The sequence below is a fragment of the Centroberyx gerrardi genome, chromosome 9 (genome assembly GCF_048128805.1).
Source record: "Centroberyx gerrardi isolate f3 chromosome 9, fCenGer3.hap1.cur.20231027, whole genome shotgun sequence".
NCBI classification, from domain to species: domain Eukaryota; kingdom Metazoa; phylum Chordata; class Actinopteri; order Beryciformes; family Berycidae; genus Centroberyx; species Centroberyx gerrardi.
The window spans coordinates 4,532,848-4,556,583 of NC_136005.1; the positions used below are offsets into that span (position 1 = coordinate 4,532,848).

The 23,736-nt window shown below is 41.2% G+C and overlaps 1 long non-coding RNA gene across 1 annotated transcript; it reads right to left on the minus strand.

Moving 5' to 3' along the window:
• Positions 1-215: 215 nt before the first annotated feature.
• LOC144539654 (uncharacterized) lies at positions 216-9,086 on the minus strand. Its single transcript, XR_013505074.1, has 3 exons — positions 9,020-9,086; positions 8,079-8,183; positions 216-346 (listed from the first exon to the last, which is right to left on the minus strand). It is a non-coding gene; the product is annotated as an uncharacterized LOC144539654 (long non-coding RNA).
• Positions 9,087-23,736: the final 14,650 nt, after the last annotated feature.

Genomic DNA, 23,736 nt, shown 5'->3' on the forward strand with positions numbered 1-23,736 from the left:
TCAGAGGAATTCTTGAAACAAGATTATTATTGAAACAAGTAAAATTGTTTCCTGCCATTGGCAGCTTGTTTCAGTTGTTTTAAGAAAACAGATTTAACACCCACAGGAAGCTATGTTTACTGGTTTTATGGAAGTTACGATGTTAAATCCCTTGTTGTGGTGGAGATTTCTGCAATGTAACTTACCTTCCAAGTGCTTTGACAAGAAATTTGACAACAATTGCTCCAAGCAGTCCCCCGATAGCCATTATGGAGACGTTTATGGACCACAGTAAATTGACTGTTTGAGTTCCAACAGGCGTCCCATACCTCTCAATCCATGTCTTGTTGATAAAGTTCTTTACATACTGCAGAAAAACAGACAGGAATCAGGCTTATCGTGCTTAAAAAGGAGAAGTATTCAAAGTGCAAATATAACATGAAAAAAGTAGGTGGATAGACAATCCAGTTTTTTGTTTTTTTTTGTTTTTTTTAATCTTTGGCATGTATAAAGGTGAAATTGCACACTAAGGTTACCCTCTCATTGTATGTCCAGAGCTTTTTTGTGTGTGTGTGTGTGTGTGTGTGGATATGTCCACCGAGCAACACCAGGGGTGCATTCCATTTGGCCAAAATGCATCTTATCCTCCGTCCTCGCAGCCTCGACTGCTTGCTGACTCGGACAGTTATAAGTAGTCTTGATGTGTCTCTCATTCTGGAGGAGCGTCAAACGCCACGCTTCAAACATCACGTATGAGGACATTCCAGTTGACAGGACACGTTTCACTCGCTTCCTCTCCTCTCCTCGAGGAGGAGACACGAAGCGAGGACAAATCGTTATCAAATGGAATGCACCCCAGAACAGTAGACAGGGGCAGCAAGTGACAGATTGCAGTGAAATCAATGGCTGATAAGGTGGCAGTTAAAATAGGTAGCTTAGTAGAGAGACTGTCCTATAACTGGAAGGTCTCTGTCAATTCCAGCACCAGCCATGTTTCTTGTCAGAGTGTCCTGGAGCAAGACACTGACCCCCTACCTGCTCACTCATTCTGACTCACTCTGGTAAGACCATTAGTTTGGCCAAATGCCTAAAATGTGAGCTGTAAATAAATGGGTTTTGAGGCCATGTCCACACTAAGCCGGGTAAATTTGAAAATGGCGTTTTCGTGTCGTTTGCATTTCCGTCCACACTAACGTTTCCATGCCATTTTCTAAAAGTTTCCCGTCCACACTAATATGCAAAAAATATAGGAAAACGGTGAAATCTACCCTTGTTGGGCTTTGATAGGGGCAGGTTTGGTTATTAGCAATCAATAATTAATAATCGTGAAATTATTAATATTCATAAAATTATGCACGGATGCAAGCTCAGCGGCATGCAATTGAACACAAATCAGCTTTACATTAACACAATCAAATTAAGCAGCAAGCATAATGATTGAGGTACCTTCATACAGCATAAATATGGACGCGGCGGTCCGATGCGCTTCCCAATAAGCACAATTACAGCTTCTTCTCAACACAATCCTTTGCTGCTTTTGATCCCTATAAAGAATTCTAAGAAAAGGGAGGAAAAGGAAAAAGAAAAGGTGGTTAGTGGTTAGTAGGTTTACTCCTTGAAAGGATTGGAGCTGGCCAGTGTGATGGTCTCAGACTGGTGTGCGAATCGTGGTGACACGAATAGGAGGGAGTCCTGTCTGGCTTGTAGCTTCCGGATGTATCTATACATGAAGTGTGCGACAATAGCCGTGATGATCCAACCACTAAGGAGGATGTGGTGGTGAGGCCAGTCGGTTTGAGACTGAACTGCACCAATTTAGTCCCTTCAGCCAGAAGCTGCTGTTGAAGGGCGTCGTTGATTGTCGTTGAAGTTCCTAGGGTCTACGAAAATAGGAAACTGCACTGCCAAGACTATATGCCAGATGTGCCTGTGAGGGTTGTACAACAGTGGTAGTAGCTGATTTTAAGATTTGTTCAACAATGTCTAGGGAGACCAGATAGGATGGAATTCTTCCACCACTCAGACTGTTGACTGAGGAGCTTACTTCCCTAGTGAGGTCCTGCATCAAATCTCTAACTACCCATAGGTTATGTCTTCCTGGACAACTTTTGACAGAGTCTCTAAGGCATGCAAGGTGTTGTTGAGGAGAGCGGAGTGGAGGTTCACCGCGACTATGGTACCCGGCAGGGTTTTACCAAAGATTATTACCAGGGGGAGGGGGATAAGGTTAGGAGCTAGTGCATGCCGGCGGAGTGAGTTGGGGCATGCGACTCCCCCTTGTGGTCCTACTGGGGTGCGTCTTTCTCCTATTGGAGTGGAGCCAGCTCCCCCCTTTCAGGTGTAGAGCCTGCCCCTCCTTCTGGGAGTAAGAATGGCTTGTAGAATTTGATCAGGATCTGGACCAGAAGGTAGGTTGAACGACTGTTCAACTCAAGAAGGGGCGTGCCGCAGACTGTCAAGTGGAGTTCCCAGAAATGGGGCAAACGTTGAAAGAATGCCTGTGTGCCAGGCATCTTCTGTCCTTTAATAGTCGTGAGGCAGATGGGGACACCTGCTGTTCGCGCGGGGATCATCACATCAAGCTCGCTGGCAACTTGACATGCCTGGGGAATGGTCTGCCCTGATGTTATATGTTCTGGTTCAGTGGTCAGGGGATAGTTTCCAGCGTCAGCTTGGGACCACAGGACCTGGTTGACTGTGTCCAGCTGGGCGTCGAACCTGACAAGAGGGTCCGCCCCTAAGAAGAACGGGGGACGGAGCTGAGGAACCACGCTCACAGAGTGTTCGACCTGTTTTCTCCCAATCTGGATAGAGAGGGCGCATACTCCAATCGCCTTACAGAGAGTCTGTGGTGACTCTGCCTAAAGGAGGCGGTGTTCGGTCGGCACAGGTCGTTGTGCAGGTCCTGACTGATGGCGGATTTCTCGGACCAGGGCGCTAGGAGCACGTCCGGGGTCGTGAGACCGTTGAGGTGTACACCTCCGACCACACGAGGGCTGTACAGTGCTGCGTTAGTGTTCTTCAACGAGCACAAGAAAAACTTGTTATTGTGAAACGGGTTCAGGCTGCCAGCCTGCGGCGGACGTGGGCTCGCGGGCAGCCTAGAAGACTCGGAGCCAGGATCAGGCTCCAAAAGAGGCATGAGCATCGGCAAGGGTCCTCCTGACCCCTGGATGACAGCGACATGTCTGTCTGAATCTGGCAGACTGCTTGTGGGACCAAGTGGTTTCGGGGAGTCAACCTGAGCCCAAATGTGTCCGTGGTGGCAGTCAATGAGTGGTGCCAGCCGGTCCAGAAGGTCCTGGCCGATGAGCAGCGGTTCTGTGTCGAGAAGACCGATGTGGATGGGATGCACAAGCTTCATCCCTTGAAAGGTGATGGGCGACTTGTCCTGAGTGTAGCTGGTGATGCTAACGTTGCAGGACTCGACTTGGAGTGGTTTACCAAGGGAACGCGTCGCTCTGACGACCTTTGCAAAGGTGTTGGAACACATCAAGCTGGTCTTGGAACCGGAATCAAGCAAGGCGAGGGTGCTTACACACCTTTCAATTTCCACGGAGGTGTATATGCGTCGGGCGTTGCCCTTGCGGACAAGGTCGCCCAAGAAGGTTAAGAAAGGTGGATGAGGGACGTTTGGAGTGGTTGCACCGGGGAGAGCCCTGGGCTCTCTTGGTTCCCTACCCCAACCTATAAGGTAGACCTTGGCGTTGGGAGGGAAGGAGGCTGGGTCAGTGTACGTTGAGTATTCCTCCCGTAGGGCCCGACAGAGGGTCGAGTAGTGGTCTCGAGTCCTGGGCGAGAGTGTCTCCATGAATGCAGGGATGCTCCTGGCCGTGGTTTTCCAGACCAACCTGAGTTTCTTGCGCGTCGAGGCGCGCGGCAGTTCAAGGAGGTAGCGTTCGACCTTTCGGAGGTAGTCGTCCACATTCGACTCCCGATTAGTTGGGTCGAATCGCTCTATGTCACTCGCTAGAGATTCGATCAGGCGGATGCGCGGTTCTGGTTCTCGGGGCGGCCGTCAGTCATCCGAAGCTCCCGAGTCGCTCAGGTCGCCATAGCGATGAGGACTAACTCTTCCCCTTCTTGGTGGGGAGGGAGCTCGGTCACGGCACGACGCGTAAGGCTCACCGGTTGTCGAGGACTCAAAGTCCCTTCAGCCACTCCTCCCTCCGCGGGGGGGATGGAGTTTGATCACGGTGCGGTCGCAAACTGCGTGACACGTAAGGCTCACTAGTGGACAAGGGCTTGAAACCACTCCGTCCACTCAGGAGTTGAGTGCGTTCCTCCCCCCTTTGCGGTGGGGAAGGATTCCGGTCGAGGCGCGTAACGGCGCGGCGAAGGTTGGGCCGGGGTACGTCCCAGGAGGGTGTGGCGCTTAGTTCCACCTGCCAGCTTGCCGGTGGAGGTGCTCTATAGCTATCCAACATGATGAACTCAGAGACTGCACTTTCAGGAGCTCTCAGGCTCTTGGGCATGGTCTCCGGATTGATGGGGGTGGCCTGGTTGCTTGGTCGGCCACTTTCAAGCCGTTGGGTAAGAACCATTTCTCGTTTTTGAGCGGCCTGAAGTTCTTGACGCAGCCGGCTGGTCTCAGTCGGGCCGTCTGGGTTTCCTCTGAACGGGTTTGGACCAGGTGGGTCGAAGAGAGAACCCATTGGGGAAGGAGAGGTGGCGACAGGTGTTTCCTGACCAGGGGCGTCGGCAAATGTACTTACTTGACCGACCCGAGGTTCTTCGCTTCTGGTCTCTGCTGGCCGTCGGGCAGCCTGGAGCTGCTTGACCAGATCTTCATTGTGTCTCCTCATCCGAGAATTCTCTGATTCAATGTTTTCGAATCGTTGACACAGGTGATGTTTAGTCAGCCGCTCGGAATCATAGTTTTGCCTTAGGTGGGCAAACATCTCTTCACATGCTACAGCCTGTAGCTGCATTTTACGCTGATAAAGGAGGTTTATCCGCCCAAGCACTTCCGGCTTGGTGAGCGGGGGTGACCTCGCTGTTGAATGGTTAATATAACCTATGAGCTCCTTTAGCTCATCCTCACACTCGCTAAGCGTATAGCTCTTGAGGTTGTTCCTTTCCTCAAGGGTGAGGGAAATAAGACCGGCGACCACATCCAGCAGTTCTGGATCGTCTACCTCCCAGGGAGCTGCAGCTCCAGACGCGGAGGGGTCTTGGCTACTCATTGTTATCTTCCTGATAAACACGTTTAGTAGCCCACTCCCTTGTTATGACAAGGAGTGTCGCTGTGATACCAAACAAATGCACAGGGGAGAGGCTTTAGACCTGTGGTTTGTAAACTGAAGTGTTAAAGCTAATTACTCTTTTGCTATCTATCCTATTAGGATGTTAATGAGGTGACCTCAGTAGCTCTGGTGAGTAACAGCTATGTTAGGGATCTCCAACTCAAGCTCAAACAGTCTGACAAATCGCTATTTGTCAATAATTACTAACCACTAGTACACACTGAAGCAATCCACAAACTACAACTGACTATATGCTTGGCAAGTCACACGAGAATATTAATTTCCAAAAATCAAAATTTCTAAAAAAAATTAAAATTTCAAAATTCTGGACTATTATGCATAAATATTGCAATACTGCTGGTATTAGAAGGCCTCACGGGGCACCATTTGTTGGGCTTTGATAGGGGCAGGTTTGGTTATTAGCAATCAATAATTAATAATCGTGAAATTATTAATATTCATAAAATTATTGACGGGAGTCAATATTAACGGGGCACCACCCTGGAATCAGGGACCAATAACCGAACCTTCAATACAGTCTTAAAATGGCTGTTCACCCAAATGACAGTGTTTAAGTACCACTGTACATTTATGAGTGAACAGTGAAGGGTGAATTCGTACACAGGCCCTCACAACCAGCCGTTATTACAACACATATGCACAAGGAATCACAGACAACTTCTCTTTAAAAGTATAACAGAGTTTATTTTAGTTTAGTAGTTTTAACTTTAGCAATATCAATCAATAATCAATAACACTGCAGTTAATCAACAACTATTATACAACTATAACTATAGGTCTAACTAGCAAGCATAAAGGCACAAACAGCATATGGCACGTATGGATGCGTGCGTGTGTGTGTGAGAGAGAGAGATGAGAGAGAGGGAGAGAGAGGGCAAGATGGCGGACGTGACCACGTGAATGGGACGTCTCGCGAGAGTTCAAACCAACACCATCTACTTCTTAGGTAGCAATGAATGTGTAATGAGATGTGTATGTGTGGGTTAGTAAGAGAGAGAGGGAGAGAGAATAAAGGGGAAGCACTCAGGGTAAACCTAGAGATTCTGCTCGCCGTCTAGAGACACAACAATAGCCTTTTACCACACAGAAACTCGGGGTACGACTTGGAAATAATACGCCGGGTTACTGGTCTTTGAACTGGTAAGATGCAGTATACTGGCTCTATATGGTGGCTACTAACACGGATGCAAGCTCAGCGCCATGCAATTGAACACAAATCAGCTTTACATTAACACAATCAAATTAAGCAGCAAGCATAATGATTGAGGTACCTTCATACAGCATAAATATGGACGCGGCGGTCCGATGCGCTTCCCAATACGCACAATTACAGCTTCTGATCAGTCAAGCTTATTTAACACACCTATTCTAGTCTCTGCCCAGAACCAAAGCCTCTTACTTGGGGATCACTCTTGAGTGATTGGTGTGTGTTTGAGTCCGTCTTATCGATCCGATGGGGTTTTCCCAGGCGGGTCTGCGGGACCGTTATCTCTCCGTGCACGGAACAACGGCCAGCTGGCTTTCCTCATAGGCAGCGAAAGATGTCAGCCAGGAGTCAACCTGATTGAAGAAACGTATCCTTACGTTGTCTTCTTGGAGGGAAGGAGTGTCCTTAGCTGTATTCTCTTCCAGTCCACTTCTGCAGGTCTGCTACACGCACCGGTTACTCATACAGTGCGTGTAAGGAGTTAGAATGCCGGATGCACAAACAGCTAATCTAATTCTTCTGGATCCAACAGTGTTACAGCTAACACTAAACAGTCTGGTCTTGTCCCGCGAGTTGAAGACTGCGCCTCGGCTAAACAAAAGAACAGTTCGAACGTTTCAGGTACACCTTGTTAGTCGACGGGGTCGCAAGAAGGGGCAATGAGGAAAGGTATCTCTGGAATTTATACTCTTGGTGATGTCATGGGGACATCCCGGGGCTCGTCCGAGTCTCGTCCAATGAGAGACCAGAGGTTGGGTTTCAGCCAGTTCGCACCTAGGTGTGAACTTCAGGGCCTGTTGGAATTTTGGCGCTGCTTTCCTTTGTTTAAGGTCCCAGCCCAGCGGGTGGGCTGGAGTTCAGGTTTCTGATTCCCTTGCTAGGCCGGTGTTTTAGGCTTTTAATCTTACATGTAGGCCGTTCCTTTGTTTGACCACATGGCCTGGCCCAACACCCTATTGGGCATGCGCAAGCCTCCGACCCATGGCGTTTATGTCGTTACCACCGTGGTTACCACTGTTTACGGAAGTGTTGTCATGGCTGCAGTAGCAGAGCCTTAAGCGCCAACAAGATGTCCAAATGACGACAAAAGACGGACAAAAGTGAGCCAGACTTCTTTGTCTGGACAGACGACGAAGTTGAGCTGCTTTTGAAAGTAACTAGTGACTACAAGACCGCCAAGGCCACAGAGAATATAGACTGGGAGTCTTTTGGGAGTGTGACAACCACCTGAGATCACATGACAATCCCACGTCAGCATTTTGGATAAGCCCTGTTTTCCCCGTCCACACTACAACATGAAGCTTAGCTGGCATTTTCAGATTTATCCACTTTGGAGAGCGTTTTCAGAAAGCTCCGTTTTCGGTGGTCGAAAACGCCGTCTTAGTGTGGATGGAAGTCCAAAACGGAGAAATAAAGATGCGTTTTCAAATTTACCCGGCTTAGTGTGGACAAGGCATGAGCCTGAACATTACTTCAGTTGAATCCTCGTTGTTGGATGGTTTCAAAACATTTTCTACCTGGCCCATTTAACTTTCTGAGTAATACATTTTCAATATTGCTACTAATGAGGGAGAATCAGTAGCAGAACCAAAATACATGGCTAGTTAGCTAATAGTATGACTCACCAGAGCGGGAGCGTTGACCACTGACAGATTATATCCGTAGAGAAACGATGACCCAAAGGCACCAAAGAAGGCTGCGCTCACCAGACAGACTGTGATACGCTGCTGCTGAAAGACATAAAAAGTTTAATTCCAAAATGAGATATTCATCATTTGATACATAATTTAACACAATGATGGATAGAATAACATCAACACAAATTACAGTACTTTCAGTCCTTGTTTGACAAAATGTTCATGATTTTACAAACTGAGTGCTTAATATTTCAGAGGTATTGGATGATGAATTTCATAAATAATTAATATATAGCATTTTTAAAAATAGGGCATCAAGGTGGCATAGTGAGTGGGAGCCCTTCATCCAGGTTCATCAATCATTCACCCTGTTTTAGTGTCCATCCCGGTTGCAAGACATCATATTGCAACCGGGATGTGAACCTAAAATGTATTTGAGAATGCACGTGTCTGATGCTCCTGGGGTATTTCTGCCATAAAGGATAGAGAACCAGTCTTGTGAAAGGAAGGTTGCTGGCTCAAATCGAGGGTGAGGGAAGTGAGTGAGAAACATTCTCCCCTCCAACAACTAGCATCAAAGCCCCTGTCTAGTCTAGTCTTATTTATATAGCCCTTTATCACAGTCAAGTCTCAAAGGGCTTCACATACCATACTGCATCATACATATACATACTACATATATATACACACACATCATGTACATCCTATACTGTCATATACAGTATATTCTTCATGTACATCTTATACTACATCATATACATATCAGTGCATCAGTCCCCAGCTGCTCCAGTGGCCAACAGTACAAGACTGTGGCTTTACTGGGCAGCTCCCAACTGTGAGTGTGTCTTGTCTGGTTAACTGAGGGTTTAAGATCGGTTCATATTCTACTTACTTTGAATTCAGACAGAAACCATTTATGGCCCACTAACCTTCCCTGGTTGCTCTTTAGTGTTTCCTGCCTCCTGGTTGTTGTTTTGATCCCCATGGCAGTTATTCTCTGGGACACTCATTTTGTTTTTTTGATATGCTGAAACGAGAGTGGCATAATGTGGTATTATTCGCTCTGTTGACCCATCCCAAATATGTTTTTTAATACGAGGCAGTGGGTTTGAGACAGTATTCTATATTAGTAGAGTCGAGGAGGAGAGCAGTGAGAAGTGCAAGACACAGAGACTGGTACAGTGAATGTTACAATAGATCCACAGTTGCAGTTGTAGCATTTTAGCACATGTCCCATATCTTCAAAGGTCACATCCTGGCACTCTCAACTACTACCTTTTGGTAGCCACTACATGCCCTTGGGAGGAAAGACAAACCCTATTTCACTCATAGCTTCTTCCCTCAATCTGTGCGCCTCCTCAACTCTCACCATTAGAACCCCCCCCCCCCCCCCCCCCCCCCCCCCCCCCCCGTCTGTTTAACTACATTCAGTCAAGAATACTCTAGTCACAAGATAAATCCATTTATAACAACAAATGCCAATACAGTTACGTTTGCCGGTTATTGCTCTGCACTAAGCTGGTCCCTGCTTCCCCAGCAAGCATGCTGAAGGTACAGCAGGGTGCCATGCAAATCCCCCCATGGGTGACACAGAGCACAGCCAGAGCAGCAACACTGTTGTCACTTTAAGCGCCACTGTAGGGTCAACTGGATAGACTATGGCAGATGGAGGCTGATAGATGACTAGCAACATGTGACTTCTGTGTCCTACTTTAACTAATGCAATGCATTATTTCTCCCATGGTTACAAGGTGTTGTAGTGAATGGGGAGACCACCCTTCAACCAGAGGACTCAGGTTCAACAGTATATAAAATTACATTGATGTACTGTTGAAAGTACATAAATGTTAATTTAAAGAAAATGAAAATAGGCTTCATTAGGCTACATTTATACTGGAACAAAAGATCTGGGGCCATATTCACAAAGCTTCCTAGTACTAAGAGTTGGTCCTAGCGGTGAAACTCTAATGGTGCGTTCAGACTACGGGCTACAAAGCAACAGGAAGTCATTTGTTTTCAATGGAAGCCGGCGACACGATGCTACAAACGTAGCAGCATAAAATGTAGCAGCGCGTCGGGCGAGCGCAGCTACAAACTGAAGTTCAGCTGGCTTCAACTTTTTTCCACGCTCTGATGGTGCGGTGAAGCACGAACAAATCAAGGTAGTGTAGGGTGGTTATATTTACGTTATTATTGTTTACTTGATGAATTAGAATGCATATTTGCCAAATAAAATAAAAATGAGACAAATGCAACGCTATGACCGTCTGACATTATCAGTTGGTACACCCAGCGTGATGACGACATGAACCAGCGACCACCTGGGCAACACTTTTCTGCTCCATTGGCAACAGTGTAGCTTGGTACGCTAGAACGTTCTGTAGCTTTTGTAGCCTGTAGTCTAAATGCAGGAGAAATATTCTCCAAACCCTGAATGACAGTGACAGTATTTTATCCAACTTAAGCAAAGGAATTGAGTATCTGGTAAAATTTTAAAGAAATATGTTTTAGTCTAATTTTAGCAACACTTGAGTACATCAAATTTGCTAAAGATTTCTTGCAATTTACTCCAATTTCAACAAAAGAAGTTTCGGTAACACTTTCTATAAAGCCTGTGTCTATAATACATTATAATCGTACTTATAACACATTATAATGCCATCATAATGCATTATAAGTATAGTTATAATCATGCATAGACAGTTATAATGTTTTATAACATTACTCATAATCTGTTATAAAGCTTTTTTATTTAAGTGGTAATGAAAAAGCTTTATAACAGATTGTAAGTAATGTGTTTATAATGTTATAAAACATTATAACTGTCTATGCACTTCAGAGTCAAGATAATGTTTTTTAACAGTACATTAAAAATTAAAAATCATATTGCATGCAATTACAGTAAAAATTATATTACACAAAAATGATCTGAGTAAGCAGTGTCAGTAATACAGGTAATTTCCAGAGAGTCCTTTAATGATGATAAGATCTAGAGTGTGTTCCTATTTTTGAGTGGGCTGATTAATATAGAACAATCCAACAGATCCATAGAGTTTAAAAAATAAAATCAGCCACTTTTGAGTCTGCAGTGTTATGTAGGTGTAGGTTAAAATCCCCCATGATAATAATCCTGTTGTAGTTGGAGTGAATAATTGAAAGCATACCTGAGAAGAACTTTAAAAATAGGGGGCACTGTTTGGGACATCTGTAGGTAGTGTGACTGCTAAGATGGTTGGCTTGCACTTAAGTACGACAGTATTGTTGGGCCAGGGTTAGGGTTCTTACTCCCAGGAGGAGGGGCGGGCTCTACACCAATAGGAGAAAGACGCACCCCAGTAGGACCACAAGGGAGAGTCGCATGCCCCAACTCACTCCGCCGGCATGCACTAACTCCTAACCCTATTCCCCTCCCCCTGGTAATAATCTTTGGTAAAACCCTGCAGGGTACCATAGTCACGGTGAACCTCCACTCCGCTCTCATCAACAACACCTTGCATGCCTTAGAGACTCTGTCAAAAGTTGTCCAGGAAGACATAACCTATGTGCAGGTAGTTAGAGATTTGATGCAGGACCTCACTAGGGAAGTAAGCTCCTCAGTCAACAGTCTGAGTGGTGGAAGAATTCCATCCTATCTGGTCTCCCTAGACCTTGTTGAACAAATCTTAAAATCAGCTACTACCACTGTGGTGCAACCCTCACAGGTACATCTGGCATATAGTCTTAGCAGTGCCATTTCCTATTTTCGTAGACCCTAGGAACTTCAACGACAATCAACGACGCCCTTCAACAGCAGCTTCTGGCTGAAGGGACTAAATTGGTGCAGCTCAGTCTCAAACCGACTGGACTCACCACCACATCCTCCTTAGTGGTTGGATCATCACGGCTATTGTCGCACACTTCATGTATAGATACATCCGGAAGCTACAAGCCAGACTGGACTAAATGAAATTACCCAAGAAGGTCCAAATCAAACGCTACAGCAAGCTAGAGCATTGAAGTAAATTGGGGGTGCCGGGTAGGTTGTCTTGCTAAAATCTGCTCTTGTCTACCTTGTGTTTTTTGCTATGCTTGTCCTATATCTTTTTGTTCACCACTGATTGTGTTTAGTTAGATCTAGCTAGGCACATTCTCTGTAAAGTCCTCTGAGACATGCTTGTGATAAAGGGTTATATAAATAAACAAACTTGAAGTAAACATCCGTGATGTTGATCATAAGAGCTGTTGGTTCATCTGTCCATGATGTTAGTAAATATTGTTGTTAACATCATATTAATCTTTAATCAGTCGTATCTATCAAGTCCTATTCGTGTCACCACGATTCGCACACCAGTCTGAGACCATCGCACTGGCCAGCTCCAATCCTTCCAAGGAGTAAGCCTACTAACCACTAACCACCTTTCCTTTTTCCTTTTCCTCCCTTTTCTTAGAATTCTTTATAGGGATCAAAAGCAGCAAAGGATTGTGTTGGGGTTAATATATTGCTTACCTAGGATGTGGATGCCTGTGTTTGATGTGTTTGTTTATTGTAGTTAGAAAAGTAGAAACTCTGCCCAGACGTTGCCTCACTGTCTGCCCAGACACCAGAGCCCTCTGTGAACTTATGAACTCTATGAACTGTATGGACTGTTCCCATTCTCTCCTATCCTCAGGAATATATGGACTGTGTAACCCTCAGGATGGAAAGGAGGATAGTCACCGAGCAAAGTATTTGTGTGGCAAAGAGAGGAAGCAAGAATACTAGCAGTACCTCCACCCCTCTTCCCCTCTCTTCATGTGTGAGAAATTAACATTTGGTGGGGAGGTTAGACCATCACTGCTTAGCCATGTAATAATATGATAATATGACATTATTCGCCTAGTTCACCCAGCCCAAATATGTTTTTTAATATGTTGAGAGGCAGTGGGTTTGAGACAGTCTTCTATGTTGTGTTAGTAGAGTCGAGGAGGAGAGCAGTGAGAAGTGCAAGACATGGACACTGGTATGGTGAATGTTACAATAGATCCACAGTTGCAGTTGTGGCATTTTAGCACATCCCATATCTTCAAAGGTCACATCCTGGCACTCTATCAAATCCTACCTATGAGGGGAGCAAGTAAAACAAGAATTTCCCTACAGGGATCAATTATCATGTCCTGTGACTTGAATGTGCATATTTACCTTCCAGTGAAATTGTATCCAATCCAATCAGCGATAGCAATGTCCCCTTCAACTTCCTCCGTGACAGCAGTACAAAAGGCTAATTTAAAGAACATGAAAATAAAAGGGCTTACCTTGTGTCAAATCAGTCTTAGGCTACATTTATACTGGAACAAAAGATCTGAATTTTTACTTTTGCTGGCACAAAATAAAAATGGGAGAAAACATATATAATCTGATTTCCTCCAGCCAAGAGAAGATGAGATCTAGGCCACAAAAAGTTAAAAATCAGATTTGTTTTTCTTCTTCTGTTACTGAGGAAATGCAGCCCTATACAACATTACATCAAATTACAAAAAAGGGTTTCTGTGTGATTCCATAGTCTAGTTTTAGCAAAGTAATTGAGAATCATGTAAACTTTGAAAAAATAAGACTATTTTGTCCAATTTTAGCAAATTGGGTATCACATAAAATTGTGAAATAATGTTAGTCTAATTTTAGCAAGCGTTTAGCACATCAAGTTTACTGAAAATATGACTGCAATTTACTCAAATTTCAACAAAAGAAGATTATGACATCAAATAAAAAAAAAACTTTTAATCCAGTTGTAGCAAACAAAATTTAGAATCACATCAAATTTGACAGCAAAAATGTGTTCGAGTCCAGTTTTAGTAAGAGAAACGAGCATTACGTAAAAATTCCACAAGAAGCTGTGTCTTAGTCCGAAGCCGAACCGTCTGTGTTTACAGGTGGTGTTGGTGACAGATCAGATCATTGCCTCTGCCTTTATATACTCATTCTGATTGTCTTTCTTGTTTTTCCAGTATTATTTTCATGATGTGATCAGGCAATGTGCTTTGCCTCTACCTAAGAAGGGTGTGTACATGATGGAGGCTGGAAGTATATCATTTAGGAATCTCGTTTTTTAAAAAGTACAGTGGGCAGTCCACTTTGCTTTAATATGTTTTCCTTTATTTAGACAGTAGACTAGGCTCTAAAATAATATCTGAATATTTTCAGGAGAAAACGTGTAGAATCTGACTCCCTCCATCAAAGAGAAGATGGCCATAAAGAGTGAAAAATCTGATTTCTTCTTCTTCTGTTCCTGAGGAAATGCTGCAGATTCTGTCTGATTCTGTAGTCTAATTTTAGCAAATAATTTTTTTTTATTTATTTTTATTTTTTTCACCTTTATTTATTCAGGGGGAGTTTCACTGAGAGCAATGCTCTCTTTTTCAGGAACGCCCTGATCACATTCACACACATTCACACCTGGAAGCTGACCAGTACAACCACAGTCTGATCTGCTGGCCACTGAGCAGCTCCACTGGAGCGGCTGGGGTTAAGGGCCTTGCTCAAGGGCACCTCAGTGGTGGTAATGAGGGAGGGGCAAGCGCTGCTTTTCACTTTCCCCACCCAGATTTATCCTGCCGGTCCGGGGGATTGAACCGACGACCTTCCGATCACAAGCTCGCTTCTCTAACCTTTAGGCCACCACTGCCCAAATTGAGAATCATGTCAAATTTTCAAAATTAAGACTATTTATTCCAATCTAGCAAAGCAATTGAGTATCACATAAGATTTTAAAGTAATATGTTTTACTATTTTTTTTATTTTTTTTTATTAAACTGTGTTTTAGTCCAATTTTAGCCAAATAATTGAGTATTGCATACATCTTGGAAAAAATAAAGCTGTTAATCTAGTTGTAGCGAAAGACAAATCAAATTTGACAACCAAAGATTGTCTTTTAGTCCAAGTTTAGTAAAATACTTCAGCTTTACATATTATACATATACACATATTTATATATATAGACAGTTGTGTCTTGTCTCCACTGCCATATATGTGCTTACAACTGTTGCTGGTGAGAGAAATCAGGTCATAGCATCTGACCTCATGACGTAGTTCTGCTACCTTCCTTGTCTTCCTTATCTTTAGTTTTTGCAGTACTGATTGTTCGTTTCACCTTCTGATAAGACGATATGCTTTGCTCTACATAAGAACAGTGTGTACATGACAGAAGCTTGATAGAAAGCTGCAATTTATTGAGCAATACCTGAGAGAGAGAAAATAACTTTACGAGTTTACATCCTAATGACATAAATGATTGGGCATCATATTGGAGATGTAGATTTTCAGAGCATACTTTTACTATATGGTGCCTTGTGCAAATATAATTTCTAGTGTATGACGGACAAGGAGAAGGAACAAAAAGAGCCAGGTAAATAAGGGTATGTACAGGCAGTGGCATGCACAGATGTTTTATAAAATGACTTGAACTTGATTTCTCTCTCAGACACTACTCTGGCACATAAAGTAATTCCATACATTCCACAGATTCCGCACATAAAGGCATTTTCCCTACACACATCCAGTAAAACAAGGTGCACCCTAGTGGTAGCTTGGCCATTCTGGTTCTGTGGTGAATAGACTATGTTCTAAATAATCCTTACTCATGTTTAATATAGTCACAATTCATCTTATTTGTACAGTGGCCATGTTTGATTTATGTCATACTCAGGATGGGAAGCAATATGTGGAAGAATGCAAAGTAGATGTAAACAATAGAGAGTGTGAGCAATAAAAAAATATCCACAAATATTATTCTTTGATATATTATTGTGATGAACAGAGCTGGAGGCCAAATTACCCAAGAAGGTCCAAATCAAACGCTACAGCAAGCTAGAGCATTGAAGTAAATTGGGGGTGCCGGGTAGGTTGTCTTGCTAAAATCTGCTCTTGTCTACCTTGTGTTTTTTGCTATGCTTGTCCTATATCTTTTTGTTCACCACTGATTGTGTTTAGTTAGATCTAGCTAGGCACATTCTCTGTAAAGTCCTCTGAGACATGCTTGTGATAAAGGGTTATATAAATAAACAAACTTGAAGTAAACATCCGTGATGTTGATCATAAGACCTCTCTATCTGTGTCTGGAAATTTGCAGAAGGGCTTTCTATTAGAGCCTTCTGGAGGTATTTTGGGAACAAAAATACATTTGCTAATATGTCGGAAATGAACTATCTGTGGTGGGAAATGCCCTCTGGATAATCCAGACATACCTTCTCTCAACCACACCCTCTTTCCACTAACAGAACATCATCACAACTTTGGACCAGTTTAGCTTACTATTCACTGAAGTTTTGCAAAAGTTCTGAAAACTTTTCTACACCCTTGACTATTTGCTCATTTTATTGTGCTACAAAAATTATTTAAAAATGCATTTATTGGGATTTTGTCTGAAATCCATTACTGAAATCGACTACTTTTGTGTAACACACATTTTCAAATGAGGTTTTTCGGTCATTTGAATTATATACCTTAAAGTTATTTTTTCTAGAATTTCATTGACTGTCCTTTGCATAAACCTTTAGACAAAAATATCCTTGATTATGCATTTTGAAACATTGTCCTTGTGGACTGATTGGGTAAAAAGTCAAGGAGGACGGGACTTTTACTTTCTGAAGCGACTGTACAGACACTTTTGATTGAGATAACGCATCACAGTCCCAGCCACTTTTCTCCATAAGAGTGACTAGAACACACTTAGGGAATGCTGTGTTTACACATCCAAATGCTAATGGCTGATCTTTCTTTGCATAATAGTGACATGACAAGAATTAATGCATAACTAGGCATATAAGAAAATGCCAGGATAAAGCTTTTAAAATAAAATGAACCATGTATTCAAAACCTCTACAAATGTTACAAAAAGGCACCTTATGATACACATAGCCTAATGTGGTTTGACAAAATAAACAGGCCAGGTCATTGCTCTCATGAATTCCAAAATGCTATATATCCATTTCAAAAACCTAAAGTTCATCATTCAATATCTTGGAGCTATGGAGGATCCAATCTGTAAAAGGGGTTATCACTTTGTCAGTCATGGGCTACCTAGTATAGTCACCTACTATAAAAACAGCATTGTTTGAATTCTGTGCTATCAGTCATCTTGGTAGAGTAGGAGTCATCTGTTTTTTAATTCTGGATATCTCATTTTGGAATGAAACTCTTTATCTGTTCTATACTGACCTGTTTTATACCAGGTTCTGAATACGGCTTGCTAATATGTAGTTCGTCATTGCGAGAAAACAACTGGACTATGTTGGAAGTTTGCTTGCAGTGAATGTAAGTGTTAATCATGCCTCTCAATAAGTTTCACATCACTATATTTTTACTATATCTATTCCATGTGATCGTTATGAATTTCTGATCAACAAAAGTGAGTATAGACAGTTAAGCCAGTCCAGGAGGCACAAATGCTTAGCAAACGCCAAACGCAAACAACAGCAACATCCAGTGCATATGTACAGTGTATTATAGAAATGTATTAAGCGCACTCTCTCTCTCTCTCACACACACACACACTAAATGCCTAAGTACCTAAATCTAACCTCACAAATTCTGACTAGAAACCCTACACTAAAATTAGCGCTTTGCTTTTTTGTAAGGGTTTACAAAATGTTCTTACAAGTATTCTTTTAATTTATTTTACTTTCATTTTCTCGAGTGTAGTTAAACAAAGGCAAACACATGTTTGCCAGAAAGATGCAGTGCATGGATACACACACACACTGGCACACACAGACAAATCTTCACATTATTTGACCCCAAAAATATATATATATATGTAAAATATGTGCTGCAAGTGTGCAATACTTGAAATACTTTTTAATAAGCATCAGGTAACCTTCAACCTTTGTGGACTTTGGAATTAAAAACTTGCACACAAAAATGTTTTCAACTGATAAATATGCAGGTTTCGTTCCAACCAAACTACAGCAGCTGATTTCACTGATTAGGACGCCTTCAACCATAGGGTGGGGCACTAATCAGTGAAATCAGCTGGTGGAGGGTAAAGGATCTCAATCTGGAAAACCCGATTGTGTGGAGCAATAAGCCAGTGACTGACATTTAGACACTGAACAAAAATATAAACACAACACTTTTGGTTTTGCTCCCATTTTTCATGAGTTGAAATAAAAGATCTAAGACTTTTTCTATGCACACAAAAGAAAACATATTTCTCTCAAATTTTGTACACAAATTTGTTTAAATCCCTGTTAGTGAGCACTTGTCCTTTGCCAAGATACTACTAGGCTCTAAAATAATATCTGAATATTTTCAGGAGAAAACGTGTAGAATTTGACAGCAAAAATGTGTTCGAGTCCAGTTTTAGTAAGAGAAACGAGCATTACGTAAAAATTCCACAAGAAGCTGTGTCTTAGTCCGAAGCCGAACCGTCTGTGTTTACAGGTGGTGTTGGTGACAGATCAGATCATTGCCTCTGTCTTTATATACTCATTCTGATTGTCTTTCTTGTTTTTCCAGTATTATTTTCATGATGTGATCAGGCAATGTGCTTTGCCTCTACCTAAGAAGGGTGTGTACATGATGGAGGCTGGAAGTATATCATTTAGGAATCTTGTTTTTTAAAAAGTACAGTGGGCAGTCCACTTTGCTTTAATATGTTTTCCTTTATTTAGACAGTAGACTAGGCTCTAAAATAATATCTGAATATTTTCAGGAGAAAACGTGTAGACTCTGATTCCCTCCATCAAAGAGAAGATGGCCATAAAGAGTGAAAAATCAGATTTCTTCTTCTGTTCCTGAGGAAATGCTGCAGATTCTGTCTGATTCTGTAGTCTTTATTTATTCCAATCTAGCAAAGCAATTGAGTATCACATAAGATTTTAAAGTAATATGTTTTACTATTTTTTTTATTTTTTATTAAACTGTGTTTTAGTCCAATTTTAGCCAAATAATTGAGCATTGCATACATCTTGGAAAAAATAATGCTGTTAATCTAGTTGTAGCGAAAGACAAATCAAATTTGACAACCAAAGATTGTCTTTTAGTCCAAGTTTAGTAAAATACTTCAGCTTTACATATTATACATATACACATATTTCAGATTTCATAGACAGTTGTGTCTTGTCTCCACTGCCATATATATGCTTACAACTGTTGCTGGTGAGAGAAATCAGGTCATTGCATCTGACCTCATGATATAGTTCTGCTACCTTCCTTGTCTTCCTTATCTTTAGTTTTTGCAGTACTGAATATTCGTTTCACCTTCTGATAAGACAATATGCTTTGCTCTACATAAGAACAATGTGTACATGACAGAAGCTTGATAGAAAGCTGCAATTTATTGAGCAATACGAGTTTACATTCCTAATGACATAAATGATTGGGCATCATATTGGAGATGTAGATTTTCAGGGCATACTTTTACTATATGGTGCCTTGTGCAAATATAATTTCTAGTGTATGATGGACAAGGAGAAGGAACAAAAAGAGCCAGGTAAATAAGGGTATGCACAGGCAGTGGCATGCACAGATGTTTTATAAAATGACTTGAACTTGATTTCTCTCTCAGACACTACTCTGGCACATAAAGTAATTCCATACATTACACAGATTCCGCACATAAAGGCATTTTCCCTACACACATCCAGTAAAACAAGGTGCACCCTAGTGGTAGCTTGGCCATTCTGGTTCTGTGGTGAATAGACTATGTTCTAAATAATCCTTACTCATGTTTAATATAGTCACAATTCATCTTATTTGTACAGTGGCCATGTTTGATTTATGTCATACTCAGGATGGGAAGCAATATGTGGAAGAATGCAAAGTAGATATAAACAATAGAGAGTGTGAGCAATAAAAAAATATACACAAATATTATTCTTTGATATATTATTGTGATGAACAGAGCTGGAGGCCAAATTACCCAAGAAGGTCCAAATCAAACGCTACAGCAAGCTAGAGCATTGAAGTAAATTGGGGGTGCCGGGTAGGTTGTCTTGCTAAAATCTGCTCTTGTCTACCTTGTGTTTTTTGCTATGCTTGTCCTATATCTTTTTGTTCACCACTGATTGTGTTTAGTTAGATCTAGCTAGGCACATTCTCTGTAAAGTCCTCTGAGACATGCTTGTGATAAAGGGTTATATAAATAAACAAACTTGAAGTAAACATCCGTGATGTTGATCATAAGACCTCTCTATCTGTGTCTGGAAATTTGCAGAAGGGCTTTCTATTAGAGCCTTCTGGAGGTATTTTGGGAACAAAAATACATTTGCTAATATGTCGGAAATGAACTATCTGTGGTGGGAAATGCCCTCTGGATAATCCCAGACATACCTTCTCTCAACCACACCCTCTTTCCACTAACAGAACATCATCACAACTTTGGACCAGTTTAGCTTACTATTCACTGAAGTTTTGCAAAAGTTCTGCAAACTTTTCTACACCCTTGACTATTTGCTCATTTTATTGTGCTACAAAAATTATTTAAAAATGCATTTATTGGGATTTTGTCTGAAATCCATTACTGAAATCGACTACTTTTGTGTAACACACATTTTCAAATGAGGTTTTTCGGTCATTTGAATTATATACCTTAAAGTTATTTTTTCTAGAATTTCATTGACTGTCCTTTGCATAAACCTTTAGACAAAAATATCCTTGATTATGCATTTTGAAACATTGTCCATGTGGACTGATTGGGTAAAAAGTCAAGGAGGACGGGACTTTTACTTTCTGAAGCGACTGTACAGACACTTTTGATTGAGATAACGCATCACAGTCCCAGCCACTTTTCTCCATAAGAGTGACTAGAACACACTTAGGGAATGCTGTGTTTACACATCCAAATGCTAATGGCTGATCTTTCTTTGCATAATAGTGACATGACAAGAATTAATGCATAACTAGGCATATAAGAAAATGCCAGGATAAAGCTTTTAAAATAAAATGAACCATGTATTCAAAACCTCTACAAATGTTACAAAAAGGCACCTTATGATACACATAGCCTAATGTGGTTTGACAAAATAAACAGGCCAGGTCATTGCTCTCATGAATTCCAAAATGCTATATATCCATTTCAAAAACCTAAAGTTCATCATTCAATATCTTGGAACTATGGAGGATCCAATCTGTAAAAGGGGTTATCACTTTGTCAGTCATGGGCTACCTAGTATAGTCACCTACTATAAAAACAGCATTGTTTGAATTCTGTGCTATCAGTCATCTTGGTAGAGTAGGAGTCATCTGTTTTTTAATTCTGGATATCTCATTTTGGAATGAAACTCTTTATCTGTTCTATACTGACCTGTTTTATACCAGGTTCTGAATACGGCTTGCTAATATGTAGTTCGTCATTGCGAGAAAACAACTGGACTATGTTGGAAGTTTGCTTGCAGTGAATGTAAGTGTTAATCATGCCTCTCAATAAGTTTCACATCACTATATTTTTACTATATCTATTCCATGTGATCGTTATGAATTTCTGATCAACAAAAGTGAGTATAGACAGTTAAGCCAGTCCAGGAGGCACAAATGCTTAGCAAACGCCAAACGCAAACAACAGCAACATCCAGTGCATATGTACAGTGTATTATAGAAATGTATTAAGCGCACTCTCTCTCTCTCACACACACACACTAAATGCCTAAGTACCTAAATCTAACCTCACAAATTCTGACTAGAAACCCTACACTAAAATTAGCGCTTTGCTTTTTTGTAAGGGTTTACAAAATGTTCTTACAAGTATTCTTTTAATTTATTTTACTTTCATTTTCTCGAGTGTAGTTAAACAAAGGCAAACACATGTTTGCCAGAAAGATGCAGTGCATGGATACACACACACACTGGCACACACAGACAAATCTTCACATTATTTGACCCCAAAAATATATATATATATAAAATATGTGCTGCAAGTGTGCAATACTTGAAATACTTTTTAATAAGCATCAGGTAACCTTCAACCTTTGTGGACTTTGGAATTAAAAACTTGCACACAAAAATGTTTTCAACTGATAAATATGCAGGTTTCGTTCCAACCAAACTACAGCAGCTGATTTCACTGATTAGGACGCCTTCAACCATAGGGTGGGGCACTAATCAGTGAAATCAGCTGGTGGAGGGTAAAGGATCTCAATCTGGAAAACCCGATTGTGTGGAGCAATAAGCCAGTGACTGACATTTAGACACTGAACAAAAATATAAACACAACACTTTTGGTTTTGCTCCCATTTTTCATGAGTTGAAATAAAAGATCTAAGACTTTTTCTATGCACACAAAAGAAAACATATTTCTCTCAAATTTTGTACACAAATTTGTTTAAATCCCTGTTAGTGAGCACTTGTCCTTTGCCAAGATACTACTAGGCTCTAAAATAATATCTGAATATTTTCAGGAGAAAACGTGTAGAATTTGACAGCAAAAATGTGTTCGAGTCCAGTTTTAGTAAGAGAAACGAGCATTACGTAAAAATTCCACAAGAAGCTGTGTCTTAGTCCGAAGCCGAACCGTCTGTGTTTACAGGTGGTGTTGGTGACAGATCAGATCATTGCCTCTGTCTTTATATACTCATTCTGATTGTCTTTCTTGTTTTTCCAGTATTATTTTCATGATGTGATCAGGCAATGTGCTTTGCCTCTACCTAAGAAGGGTGTGTACATGATGGAGGCTGGAAGTATATCATTTAGGAATCTTGTTTTTTAAAAAGTAGAGTGGGCAGTCCACTTTGCTTTAATATGTTTTCCTTTATTTAGACAGTAGACTAGGCTCTAAAATAATATCTGAATATTTTCAGGAGAAAACGTGTAGACTCTGATTCCCTCCATCAAAGAGAAGATGGCCATAAAGAGTGAAAAATCAGATTTCTTCTTCTGTTCCTGAGGAAATGCTGCAGATTCTGTCTGATTCTGTAGTCTTTATTTATTCCAATCTAGCAAAGCAATTGAGTATCACATAAGATTTTAAAGTAATATGTTTTACTATTTTTTTTATTTTTTATTAAACTATGTTTTAGTCCAATTTTAGCCAAATAATTGAGTATTGCATACATCTTGGAAAAAATAATGCTGTTAATCTAGTTGTAGCGAAAGACAAATCAAATTTGACAACCAAAGATTGTCTTTTAGTCCAAGTTTAGTAAAATACTTCAGCTTTACATATTATACATATACACATATTTCAGATTTCATAGACAGTTGTGTCTTGTCTCCACTGCCATATATATGCTTACAACTGTTGCTGGTGAGAGAAATCAGGTCATTGCATCTGACCTCATGATATAGTTCTGCTACCTTCCTTGTCTTCCTTATCTTTAGTTTTTGCAGTACTGAATATTCGTTTCACCTTCTGATAAGACAATATGCTTTGCTCTACATAAGAACAATGTGTACATGACAGAAGCTTGATAGAAAGCTGCAATTTATTGAGCAATACGAGTTTACATTCCTAATGACATAAATGATTGGGCATCATATTGGAGATGTAGATTTTCAGAGCATACTTTTACTATATGGTGCCTTGTGCAAATATAATTTCTAGTGTATGACGGACAAGGAGAAGGAACAAAAAGAGCCAGGTAAATAAGGGTATGTACAGGCAGTGGCATGCACAGATGTTTTATAAAATGACTTGAACTTGATTTCTCTCTCAGACACTACTCTGGCACATAAAGTCATTCCATACATTCCACAGATTCC